This window comes from Orycteropus afer, unplaced genomic scaffold (assembly GCF_000298275.1).
Source record: "Orycteropus afer afer isolate SDZICR_OR568_19922 unplaced genomic scaffold, OryAfe1.0 scaffold00699, whole genome shotgun sequence".
Classification (NCBI taxonomy): Eukaryota; Metazoa; Chordata; class Mammalia; order Tubulidentata; family Orycteropodidae; genus Orycteropus; species Orycteropus afer.
This window is the reverse complement of record NW_006922286.1, coordinates 833684-848096: the sequence shown is the minus strand read 5'-3', so window position 1 is coordinate 848096 and position 14413 is coordinate 833684.

Genomic DNA, 14413 nt, shown 5'->3' with positions numbered 1-14413 from the left:
CCAGCCACTCCTCGGAAGGAAGATGGGGCAATCTACTTCCATAGTGATACTGCCTCAGAAACCCAAGGAGGGGTTGCTATGAGTCGGGTCTGACTTGACGGCACTTAACAACAACAACAATAACATGGGTAGTATATTGAATGATGCAAGAAACATCAAAAGAAGATGGAAGAAATATACAGAGCCACTGTACCAAAAAGAATTGGTCGATGTTCATGCATTTCAGGAGGTGACATATGGTCAAGAACCAGTGGTATTGAAGGAAGAAGTCAGAGCTACACTGGAGGGATTGGCAAAGCACAAGGCTCTGGGAATTGATGGAATGCCTATTGATATGTTTCAGCAAACAGATGTCATACTGGAGGCACTCACTCAGCTATGCCAAGAAATTTGGAAGACAGCTACCTGGCCAACTGACTGGAAAAGATCCATGTTTGTACCCATTCCAAAGAAAGGTAATCCCACAGAATGTGGAAATTATCGAACAATATCATTAATATCACATGCAGGTAAATTCTTGCTGAAGATCATTCAAAAATGATTGCAGCAGTGTATTGACAGAGAACTTCCAGAAATGCAAGCTGGATTCAGAAAAGGACATGGAATGAGGAATATCATTGCTGATATCAGAGATCTTGAGTGAAAACAAAGAATAGCAATAAGATGTTCACTTGCGTTTTATTGACTATGCAAAAGCATTTGATTGTGTGGATTATAATAAACAATGAATAACATTGAGAAGAATAGGAATTCCAGAACACTTGATTGTGTTCATCAGGAACTTGTACATAGACCAGAAGGCTGTTGTTTGAATGGAACTAGGGGATACTGCATGGTTTAAAATCAGGAAGGGAGTGCATCAGGGTTGTATCCTTTCACCATACTTATTCAATCTGTATGCTGAACAAATAATCTGAGATGATGGACTATATGAAGAAGAGTGCATCATCAGGATTGGAGGAAGGCTCATTAACAACCTGCGACATGCAGATGACACAACTTTGCTTGCTGAAAGTGAGGATGACTTGAAGCACTTACTGATGAAGATTAAAGATTACAGTTTGCAGTATGGATTACATCTTAATATAAATAAAACAAAAATCCTCACAGCTGGATCAATAAGCAGCATGATAATAAATGGAGAAAAGTTTGAAGTTGTTAAAGATTTCATATTACTTGGTCCCACAATCAACATCAATGGAACCAGCAGTCAAGACATCAGATGACATATTGCATTGGGCAAATCTGCTGCAAAAGACCTCTTTCAAGTGCTGAAGAGCAAAGATATATCTTTGAAGACTAAAGTGTGACTAACCCAAGCCATGGTATTTTCAATCACTTCATATGCATATGAGAGCTGGACAATGAACAAGAAAGACATAAGAAGAGTTTATGCTTTAGAGTTGTGGTGTTGTCAAAGAATACGGAAAGTGCTATGTACTGCCAAAACAACTAACAAATCTGTCCTGGAAGAAGTACAGCTGGAATGCTCCTTGGAAGTGAGAATGGCCAGACTTCATCTCACCTACTTTGGTCATGTTGTCAGAAGGGACCATTCCTTAGAGAAGGATATCATGCTTGGAAAAGTGGAGGTTAATGAAAAAGGGGAAAGCCCTCAACAAGATGGAATGACAATAGTGACTGCAACAATGGGCTAAGGTGTGGCAAGAATTGTGGGGCTGGAACTAAGACCAGACAGTGTTTTACTCTGTTGTACATAGGATTGCTATGAATTGGAGCTGACTCAATGGCACCTAAGAACAACAAGCTGAGTTTTCCCAGTTTCCTATGACAATAGTAAGATTGACTGCTGACTGAGAACCTGAGAGCCCTGAGGATGGGCAGGCCATGACTGTCAATGTGCCCACCCAGGCTACAAGGCCTGCAATGAAGCACAGTCCTCACCTGAGACAAGGGAGCACTAGGCTCCAAGGAGTGAATTGAGACAGGATACTCAGCAGAGGGGATGGAATCCAGACTTAGGGAGGCCAGAGAATTAAGGTGAGAGCTAGAGGCAGAGCTAGAAGGTATCGTTTGGGGTAAAATTGAAGGTGATTCTACTAAGAAGGTATCAGAGCAGGATCTCCATCAATCACCCCTGCAGGTGAAGTCTGTATAGGAATAGATTCATAAGACATTTACCAGCATTCAAAGCCAAAGGCCATTTGCTATTAGCTGGGCTGTGGACCCGCACCCTGATGCAGTGCTCTAGAGAGCTAGGCTGGGACCTGTCAAGTCATTTTTGTATATTAGAGAGGCCTCAATGGCCCATAATCAAAGTAGACTAAAAGGCTGGCAGACCCTGCTTGCCCTATGTGCAAGCCTGAGTCTTGACTCTTACTACTCTGGTATATAAAAAAAGCACATGTGTGTGAAGGTGCACATAACACAATGTACACATACATACACACACACGTACACATACATACACTCAGTGACAGCAAAATGGAGCACAGAGATGTGTTTTCTCCAATGCCAAGAGTAGACCTGGCTTCTACTGTGGTACTACAGGCCTTCTCGGGCTGAATTATAGCCCAACTTCAACTTGCACAGGTGGGAGAGTCAAGAGTATCCAAAAAGAAGAAAAGAGAGATGGATTGCTCAAGTAATCCAAAATCAAACCCAACCCACTGGTGTTGAGTTGGTTCTAACTCATAGTGAACCCCATAGGACAAAGTAGAAGTGTCCCATAGGATTTCCTATGCTGTAGTCTTCACAGAAGCAGACAGTTGGTTCTTTCTCCCATAGGGAAGCTGGTGGGTTTGAACTGCTGATCTTTTGGTTAGCAGCTGAGCACTTTAACCACTGTGCCACAAGAACTCATTCTGGTAATCGAGAAACTTTTAAATTCTTGATGTGGAGGCAAAGAAGAAAGACAAGGAGAGTGGACTGGCTGTGCCTGCTCTAAGGGAGGAGGGCTCATGCCACCTCACCTCCGCCGACCTATGGAAGGAAGAGTCTCCAAGGGAAGAGAATTCAAAAGGGCCAAATCCCTTTGTGCAGCAACATTTAACTTCATGCAGTAGCTCTACCTGCCAACTCACTGGTCAACAAAATATCCTTGAACTTGAGCAGCAATTTGTTTTTTCCCATGGAAGGAGGAACCTGGCATATCATTGGGAGAGGAATAAAGAGGGGAGAAGGAGCATAGGGTCTTGAGTTCATTGGAGGCCAACATTGCAACTAAGAATTTAAAACTAGGGTAATGAAACCAAGTAAAAGCGAGGCTTTATGAAAGGGCGCTGAGAGTTATGGCAGACATTAGTTGTGTTTTCAGCATTTTGTTTCTGTTTGCAAATTTTTCTGCACTATCAACCCAGTCTGTGCAAGCCAGAAGGTAGATCTCACTCTTCCACCTCTCAGACTAGATTACAGTCCTATAACCTAACCTCTGCCAGTTAGGCCCACCTGTATGAAAATTTAATTCAGAAGTAAGCAAAAAGAGAAAGCAGGGGTTAGCTGGACTCGGACTTTTAGTAGAGAGGGGGGCTGCAAAGGCATCATCCTTTCAGATGTGGTATCTTTTTTGGATTGTGGTTCGGTCCTTATTCCAGCTATATCTCCCCAGTTGATATCTTCTAATACATTCCTCTTTCTGCTTAAACTTGGTAGAGTGGATTCTCTACTCAGAAGCTAAGAAACGTACAGGGGGAGAGTCTGAGTAGTTACTATCATTTGAGAATTGCTCACTTGTTTTTACTGGTAGTAGAGTTGTGAAGTATAGACAGGTCAGGCCAATGAACAGTAGAACCAGATGGTGAGAAACAGGATCTATATCAGGGTTCCTCAACCTCAGCACTATTGACATTTTGTTGTTGTTGTTATTAGGTGCTGTCAAGTTCAGACAGAATGTTTTTTTTGCTGTGGTGGGACATGCTGTGCATTGTAGGATGTTTAGCAGGATCCTTAGCCTCTACTCACTAGATGCCAATTGTGCCAGATGTCATAAAACCTCACTCCAATATCAAAATGTCTCCAGGCACTGTTAAATATCCCTTGGGTGGGGCAAAATCACTATGGCTTGAGGACCACTTTAGCCTAATCACATCTGGCAAAGTTCCCCAAGGAGCTAGTAGATTGTCCCAGAAACACTGCAGTTAGAAGTGTATGTTGTGGTTAGGTACTGCTGAGTTGGTTCAAACTCAAAGTGACTTTATGTACAATAGAAACATTGCCCGTCCTGCACCATCCTCATATAATTGCTATGTTTGAGCCAATTGTGGCACGTACTCTGTCAATCCATCTCGTTGAGGGTTTTCTTCTTTTTCGCTGACCTTCTACTTTGCCAAACATGATATTCTTCTCCAGGGACTAGTCCCTCCTGATAACATATCAAAAGTACGTGAGACAAAATCTCCCCATCCTCACTTCTAAGGAGCATTCTGGCTGTACTTCTAGGACAAATTTGCTCATTCCTCTGGCAGTCCATTGTATATTCAATACTCTTCACCAACACCTTAAGTCAAATGCATAAATTTCTCTTCAGTCTTCCTTATTTATTGTCCATCTTTTACAAACATATGAGGCAACTGAAAATACCATGGCTTGGATTACACTCACCTCAGTCCTCAAAGGGACATTTTTGCTTTTTTACCCTTTCATGATAGAATCATTTTCTCCTTTGAATTTTCTGTTGATGCTATGTGTTTTCAGTATTGGAAGGCATACTGAAATGAAGGAAAAAGATTTTTTTACGGTAATATGGATTTTGATACAATTATGTAGGACACACATGTCCCACGTGGACTCTGGTGGTATGATTGTTATTGTTGTTATATGCCGTCGAGTTGGACCTGACTCATAGTGACCCCTCTTTGGGTTTCCAATGCAGTATCACTACGGAAGTAGATTGCCCAACCTTCCTTCTGAGGAGTGGCTGGTGGGTTTGAACTGCCAGCCTTCTGGTTAGCAGTCAAGTGCCTTAGGCACTATGCTATCAGGTGGTATGATTGGTGGGAGGAAGTCCTTTCTTCAGACTTATGCAGTTACACAGATATCCACCAGGTGGCAGCATGTATTACAATTGGGTACTATCTTCCCAAGAAATCTGAGAGGATGAATATGTAGGTAGACAATATGTGCCCCATGTTGCTGTTGTTGTTATGTGCCGTAGGATATGAAAAGATTAACACTTTAAGAAGTCTTTTGTAGCAGATTTGCTCAATGCAATATATTGCTTGTTTTCTTGACTACTGTTCCCATGGTGTTGATTATTGTTCCAAGTAAAAGGAAATCCTTGACAACCTTTTCTCCATTTATCATGATGTTTCTTATTGGTAAAGGTGTGAGGATTTTTGTTTCCTTTATGTTGAAGTATAATCCATGATGAAGGCTGTAGTCTTTGATCTTCATCAGCAAGTGCTTCAAGTTCTCTTCACGTTCAACAAGCAAACTTGTGTCACTTGCATATCACAGGTTGTTAATGAATCTTTATCCATTCCCGATGCCACATTCTTCTTCATATAATCCAGCTTCTCAAATCATTTCCTCAGCATACAGATTGAATAAGTATAGTGAAAGGATACAACAGATGCACATTTTTTCTGATTTTAAGCCATGCTGGATTCCCTTGTTCTGCTTGAATGACTACCTCTTGATCTACGTACAGGTTCTGTATGAGCATAATTAAGTACTCTGGAATTCCCATTCTTCACACTATAATTTTTATGATCTACCCAATCAAGTGCTTTTGTGTGGTCAATAAAATACAGGCAAACATCTTTCTGGTATTTACTCAGCTCCCTCAGTCCATGTCATCTTTAGAATCTGACTAGAATTTCTGGCAGTCCCCAGTTGATGTACTGCTGCAACTGTTTTTGAATTATCTTCAGCAGACTTTCACTTGCACATGATAGTAATGATATTATTTGATTGTCTTCTTTGGAATGGGCATGAATATGGATATTTTCTAGTTGGTGTGCCTGGTAGCTGGCTAAATTGCTTGGCATACATGAGTGAATACCTCCAGCATTGCATCTGTTTGTTGAAGCATCTAAATTGATGTTCTGTCAATTCCTGGAGCTTTAGTTTTTGCCAATGCCTTTAAGTGCAGCTTGGACTTCTTACTTCGATACCAATGGTTCTTGATCATATGCTATCTCCTAAAATAGTATAATGTCAACCAGTTCTTTTTGGTACAGGAACTCTGTGTATTCCTTCCATTATTTTTCAATGCCTTCTGCATCATTCGTTTTTTTTGTCCAATGAATCTTTCAATATTGAAATTCAAGGCTTAAAGTTTTTCTTCAGTTCTTTCAGCTTGATAAATGCTAAGCATGTTCTTCCCCTTTGGTTTTTTAACTCATGATTTTTGCACATTTCATTACAATATTTTACTTTGTCTTCTAGAGCTACCATTTGAAATCTTCTGTTCAACTCTTTTACTTCATCATTTCTTCTATTCACTTTTCTTACTGTATATTCAAGAGCATGCTTCAGTCTCTTCAGAAGTCCTTTTTGGTCTTTTCTTTCTTTTTTTAAACTGTGATTCAGGTGAAAGTTTACAAAGCAAATTCATTGTCTATCCAAAACTGTTCATACACAGTTTGTTTTGTGACATTGATTGCAATCCTCACAATGCAGCTTCTCTCTTCCCACTTCCTCCCTGTAATTACTTTTCCCTGTGTCCTTCTTTCCTATGCATTCCTGCCCTCTGAGCTTTCTCCCTTCACAATTGCTGTCTTTCTGATCGTCTATGGTTGATTATTCTAAGGAGTGTACCTACCGGGTATAATTGTTCACCTCCCAGGTCTGTCTGTTGTTTGGCTGTAAGCTAAGCAACGGAGTGAGTTTAATTAAAAAGGTGACTAGGGGTTATAATCTCAGGGAGTTTTGCTAGTCTCTATCAGATCAGTAAGCCTGGTCTCTTTTTTTATGACTTTGAGTTTTGTTCCACATATTTCTTCCACTCTATCCAGGATCTTCAATTTTGATCCCTTTCCAAGTAGCAGCAGTGGTAGCTGGGCACCATGTAGTTCTCTCAGGGCTGTGTAGACTGAGGTTCCCATGGTCCACTAGTTCTCTAGACTACTTTTTCCATGCATCTTTGGTTTTCTTCACTCTTCTTTGCTCCAGGCAAGGAGAGACCAATTGCTCATCTTAAATGGCTGCTTATAAGCTTTTAACACTCAAGTCACTACTCAACAAAGTAGGATGTAGAACTATGTTTTTGTATAGCATGTTATGCCAAGTGAGCTTGATGAGCCCTGCAACCATGATCCCAAGCTCATGGGCCCAGCAACTTACTCCCTCAAGATATTTTATTATAGCTAATAAGTTATTATAACTTTGCCTCCTGTTAGCTCTATTATATATAAGGACAGTCTTATAGCATGTACAAATACGTATGTAGAAATATCACCTGCCAAATCTGTCTGTTGTTGTTGTTGTTATGTGCTGTTGAGTCGGACCAGACTCATAGCCGCCCCTCCTTGGGTTTCCAAGGCAGTATCACTACAGAAGTAGATTGTCCCATCTTCCTGCCAAATCTGTATATTCATGGGTATATTCCCTTTTGCCTACCCATACCTGATCATTTTGCCTACCTACGTATACACCCATAGATTAATCTTTTTTATTACTGACACTGCAGTACTGTGTATGTAAAAGTATTTACCTTTGTTGTCTGTACCTCCTGCACCTATCTGTGTCTTCCTTTTCTTTAGCAGTCTTTTCTTTCTTTTTACTGACCTTTTGTTTCTTCATGTATACTATCCTTAATACCATCCCATAACTCTTCTGGTCTTTGGTCATTAGTGTTCAGTGTTATCAAGTCTATTCTTGAGATGGTTTCTAAATTCAGCATGAACATATTTAAGGTTATACTTTGGCTCTTGTGGACATCTTTTAAATTTCTTCAGCTTTAATTTGAAGTCCCATATGAGTGATTGTTCCATCCTGGCCTTATTCTGACTGATGATATTGAGTTTCCCTATAGTCTATGTCCACGGATGTAGTCAATTTGATTCCTGTGTATTTCGTCCAGCAAGGTCCATGTGTATAGTTGCCATTTAGGTTGTTCAAAGACGGTACTTCCGATGAATAAATTGTGGGCCTTACAGAATTTTATTATGTGATCTCTTGTGTCATTTCTATCACCAAGGCCATATTTTCCAACTCCTGATGGTTTTTCTTGGTTTCTAGCCATCACATTCTGATCACTAGTAACTATCAATAAATCTTAATTGCTTGTTTGATCAATTTCAGACTGCAGATGTTGGTAAAAACTTCAGTTTCTTCATCTTGGTTAGTAGTTGGTGCATAAATTTGAATAATAATCATACTAACTGATCTTTCTTGTCTGGATGTTATCCTATCACTGTGTCATATTTTAAGGTAGATCTTGGAAAGTTCTTTTTTGACAATGCATGTATGTGATGCCACTCCTTTTCAATAAATCATTCCCAGCATAGTAGACTATATGATTGTGCAATTCAAAATGGCCAATACTAATCCATTTTTAGCTCACTGCTGCTTAAGATATTAATCTTCAAGAGTTCATTTTATTTTTACAACTTCTAATTTTCCTTGATTCATACTTCTTACATCCCACGTACTGATTATTAATTAATGTTTGCAGCTGTTTCTTCTCATTTTGAATCGCAACACATCAGCAAATGAAGGTCCTTAAATCTTTCAAGTCTCACCATTCTGGGCCTTGTTTGGGCACTTAAACAATAAGGACTTGAATATTTAGTGTCTTCTTGTGAAGTAGCCATATTTACTTGAGTCATCATTTATAAAATGATCTCTGAACAGTGATCACCTATTTGGGTGTGAAGGTAGACTTTCCATGTCCAACATTTCCTGGGCATATCTCTTCAAGTGTTATGTCTCTCTTGATTCCCATCAGGAACACTGTGATTTTCTAAGTTTTAAATGGATAGAAGAGACTGGCATTTTAGGTTTCTCTTTTAAGCATGGACACCCAATTAAGTCATCCTGCATCTTTGGGAAACTCAGTTACATCTAATAAATGTATCAATTTACTGCTTATGGTTACATATTTCCTGTCTAGTTTTTTTTTTGTTTGTTTGTTTTTTGATGTATTCAGATAAAAGTTCTCTTGGAAAGAGAGCTATTGGTTTGCATTGCCTGTCCCATCCTTATCGCCTCACTTTACTGAATTGGGAGTAACTGTTGGCTAGCAAACCACAGAAGCTTCCCCTGTGGAAACGGAATGCTAAAATAGTTTGATCTTTCTAGCATTCTTCTACTGCCTCTTCCCACATTCAGCCTGGAACTGGATGGAAAATTCTCTGATACCAAACCAGCTTTTTATGAGGTCTTTATCCCACAATGGCAGGGACTTATTTCGTCATGGCTGTTTAGTTCCATTGAATTAACTCTGTTTTCTAAGGTGGTCATTTTTGGTGAGGCCAAAGGCACACAATTTTAGAAACCCCAGATTGAAATGAGCACACATGAGTAGGTAAAGCATCAGCATGAAAACCAGCACGTGGTACTGAACATATGGCAGGGTCTCAGCAGATGCTAGTCTTCTTCATCCCTCCATTTTGAAGCCCCTCCCAAGCAGAACTGCCTACTGATGTGCCCTCCAGACCTGTGTCCTGGGATCGCAGAGCTATCTGGCTTTGGTCACATATAACATAACCAGTACATTTTGGAAATAATTATAGTCACCCCAAAGTATCTTACTGATCAGCATTTTCGCGTGGTCCTAGATTCTTGATCAGACTTTACTCTGTAACTACGTATATTTACAAACATACTATACGATTCTGCCATCACACATCTATCAGTCTATTGTACTCTGGGGATTTGCATGTTGCTGTGATGCTAGAAGCTGTGCAAACTTCAAATACGAGTAGGGTCACCCCTGGTTGACAGGCTTCTTTCTGGCAAAGCACTTGTTTGCCAAATCTCCTTGATGAGGACAAAAAACTGTCCTATCTACAGGGACCAAGCTGAACAGTATTAACCAATGTCTACCAGTGTGGAGGAAATTCCTCATCTAGCCCAGAAGAGAGGTTCTTCTGGAAACTATACCAGACTATGTAAAATCCCATCCTAAAATTCAATTATTTTCAAAATCAATTGTGCTTGGGGACACCATAAGTCTTATTGCAAGTCTTCTATCATCTGCAAAAGATGACCCCTTTTCCTCTGCCCTCTAACAAGTATTATTCTATTCTTAGGAATTGATACACACACACAAACATATGAATGTGCACACACACTCATATTTTATTTATTTATTTATTTTGACGACAGCTGGAAATTGTTTTATATGATTCTCGGACTTGAGAAGATGTTTGGTCTATTTATTCCCTTTTCGTCCTTCTTTGTTGTATCTGCCACCTGAATATGGCTACTAAAACCTCACTTACAGTTTTCTTATTATTATTGTTGGCCTGTGTTGTTGGAGAATCTGTTCTCTTTGATAAGCATCTGGCTCTGTTCTGCTGCTCACTCTGCTGGCTTAGGATGGCCTACGGTTCAAACCCACCAGCCACTCCTTGGAAGGAAGGTTGGGCAATCCTACTTCCGTAGTGATACTGCCTCAGAAACCCAAGGAGGGGTCGCTATGAGTCGGGGCCAACTCGATGGCAAATAACAACAACAACACATGAGAGGAAGTTCAACTACAAATTCACACCCTCAGAACACCTGCCTTTGAGACTTCAGACAAGGGCTTACATTGGAACTCTTCTCTGTTCACAGTGCCCTTCATTATAATGCACATGTTTTGATTGTTTGTTTGTTTTCAGATTGTATAACCCCTTTCTAAAGGTCAGTTCAGCTTGACTATTTCTTTGAAGTGTCACCTAGGAATCGCAAAACTGAATTTTGAGTGTGCCACATATCCCATTCAAAACGTACCCTTTAACCAGGTTTACCTGTCTGATAGAATCTGGTGAGACCCCTGAGACTATGGCTCCTAGTTATCCTGCAGGTCTGGAATGAAACTCACTCCTGTGGCTTCCAGCCAAACAATAAATAAGTATATAGGGTGAACATTTATATCAGGTAGATACACTCCTTAAAATAATCAATCATGGGAGAACAGAAGGGCAGTATTTGCACAGGGAGATAACTCAGGGGGCAGGAATGCATAGGAAAGAAAACCACAGGGAAGAAGTAACTACTGTGAGGAAATGAGAAGAGAGCTGTTACATTGTCGGGAATTGTACTCAAGGTCATGAAACAAAATGTGTATGCACTGCTATATGGAAAAGGAATTTGCTCTGTGTTTTGGTTACCTAGTGCCACTCTGACAGGAGTATACCACAAATGGGATAACTTGAACAAACAGGAGTTTATTCTCTTACGGTTTGGGAGGCTAGAAGTCCGAGTTCAAAGTGCCAGGCTCTAGGGTCTGTGTCAAAACCCCTCGACCCTGGGCTTCAGCTCTGCCTCTAGCTTCCAGCCCACTGATACTAGAAGCATCTCTTCATTCAGGCAGCTACTGGCTGCTGAGGCTGACAAACCCAAGGTCAACAAATAAAATGGCACAGTTCCGATGTTACCAAACCACACAGTAGGGCATTAATTCAAGTCCATTGAAAGTCCCAAGGTCGGGAGAGCATGGCAGGCTGCTGAACAATGACATGGTTACATGCAGGATCCAAGCATGCCATAAGCTAGAGACCATTCTCCAAGGCTTCTCTTTATGTATAGGAAGCAGACCACATACCTAAGGCAACTACTCAGCTGCTCACAGTAGATTCCACCATGAAGTTATTACCAGTCTCATCATACTACATCCAGCTGCCCAGCCACTCAACCAGGCCCAACCAAGTTGACACATAGACTTAACTGCCACACTCTGTAAACTTCCACTCAAATCACAATAAAAATTATGAAACAAACAAAGGTACCCTTTAGATTTTGTCAGAATCCATCTAGCCATTTTTGTATTTTGAGATGGCAAAGAATCAGAAACTTACATCTCTTTAGCTACACATTAAGATTATGGTATAGCAGGAAGGTTGGGCAATCCTACTTCCGTAGTGATACTGCCTCGGAAACCCAAGGAGGGGTCGCTATGAGTCGGGCCGACTCGATGGCACATAACAACAACAACAACAACATAGCATACAAAAATCCATTTATGTTTTTCATTTGTAGAGGCCATTAGATGTCACCAAGCCCCTTAATATCCAAATCTAGTCTCTCATTTGACCTTTACAGTAACCCTAGGAGATAGGCAGGCCTATGGTTGACATATGACAGAGGGAGAAATGGGGATTATCTGATGTAATTCATGGTAACTCATAGAACATGTGAGAACCAGAACCTGGCCCGGAGCAGCCCTTCTAACCCTGCTCCCACCTTCTTCCTGCTCTTCCACCTGGTCTGTCAGATGGACCTGCACTCTACAGAAGAACCTATTCATGTCTTTTTTTTTTCTTTCTTCTTTCATGAGGTCTCCAGTGTCATTGCAATCACCAAGGCCATATGTTCCAACTACCAACGCAGGCTCTTTTTTTTTTGTAGTGTTTCCTCCCCTTCCATCCCACCCTTGGTAACCAACAAAGATAGTTTCCTTTCTTATATAAACCTTTCCTTGACTTTTTACAATAATGAACTAATGCAATATTTGTCCTTCTATGATTGACTTATTTCACTCAGCATAATGTCCTCCAAGTTCATCCACATTATGTGGTGTTTTGCAGATCCTACATTATTCTTTAGGGTTGTATTCCATTGTATGTATGTACCATAGTTTGGTTATTCATTTTTCTGTTGATGGGCACCTAGTTTGTTTCTCTTTTCGCTATTTTAAACAGTGCTGTGATGAACATGTGTGTGCAAATATATTTTCTTGTCCTGGCTCTCACTTCTTTAGGATATATTCCTAGTAATGGGATTGCTGGATCAAATGGTATTTCTAATTCCAATTTATTAAGAAATTATTATACTGCTTTCTACAGTGGTTGTATCATTTAACAGTTCCACCAGCAGTGTATGAGAGTGCTAGTTTCTCTACATCCTCGCCAGCATTTGTTATTTTCTGTCTTGTTGATCTTTGCTACTAGTGCTGGGGGCAGATGGTATCTCATTGTTGTTTTGATTTGCATCTCTCTAATGGTTATGATCATGAGTATTTCTTCATATGTTTGTTGGCCGCCTGAATATCGTCCTTGGTGAAGTGTCTATTCATGTCTTCTGCTCATTTGTAAATTGTATTGTTCATCCTTTTGTTGTTGAGGTGTTGACATTTTCTATAAATTTTAGACATAAATCCCTTGTCAGATATGTCATTGCTGAATATTTTTTCCCAATCTGTAGGTTTTTTTCTCACTCTTTTGAAGAAGTCATTGGAAGCACATAACAATTTAATCTTTAGAAGGTCCCATTCATCTAGTTTACCTTCTGCTGTTTGTGCATTTTGAGTTACACTTGACAGTCTATTTATACCATCAATTAGGGTCCCTAAATTTGCCTAGTTTTTCCTTGAGGAACTTTATAGTTTTAGGTTTCACATTTAAGTCTTTGATCTATCTGGAGTTAGTTTTTGTGTGTGGTGTGAGGTATGGTTCTTGTTCAGTTTTCTGCAAATGGATTTCCAGTTTTGCCAGCACCTTTTATTAAAGAGATCACCTTTTGCCCACTTAATGGATTTCAGCCCTTTGTCAAAAATCAGCTGACCATAGGTAGATGGATCTATTTCTGGGTTCTCAGTTCTGTTCTACTGGTCTATGTGTCTGTCATTGTATCAATACCAAGTTGTTTTGACTGCTGTGGCTGTATAGTTACGTTTTGAGATCCAGGAGTGTGAGACCTCCTACTTTGTTCTTCTTTGATAGTGCTTTGTTTATCCGAGGTCTCTTTCATTTCCGTATAAAATTAGCGATTCGGTTTCTCCATATCCTTAAAGAATGTTGATGGGCTCTGGATTGAGATTGCATTGAATGTATAGATTGCTTTGGGTAGAATTGACATTTTCACAATGTTCAATCTTCCTATCCACGAGCATAGTATGTTCTTCCATTTATGGAGATCTCTTATGGCTTCTTGAAGTAGTGTTTTGTAGTTTTCTTTGTACAGGTCTTCTGCGTTCGTACTGAGATTTATTTCCAAGAATTTTATTTATTTATTTATTTTTACTAGCAATTGTAAATGGTATTGATTTCCTTATATCCTTTTCAGAGACCTCTTTGCTGGTGTAGAGGAATCCAACTGATTTTTGTATGTTAATCTTGCAACCCGCCACTATGCTAAATGTCTCAATTAGTTCCAGTAGTTTTTTTTTTTTCTTGAGTCTCTTGAGTTTTCTATGTATAGGATCATATCATCAGCAAATAGGGATAGTTTGACTTCTTCCTTACCAGTTTGGATGCCTTTGATTTCCCTTTCTTGCCTTATGGCTCTGGCTAGGATTTCCAGTACAATGTTGAATAGAAGTGGTGATAACGGGCATCCTTGTCTGGTTCATGTTCTCAAGAGC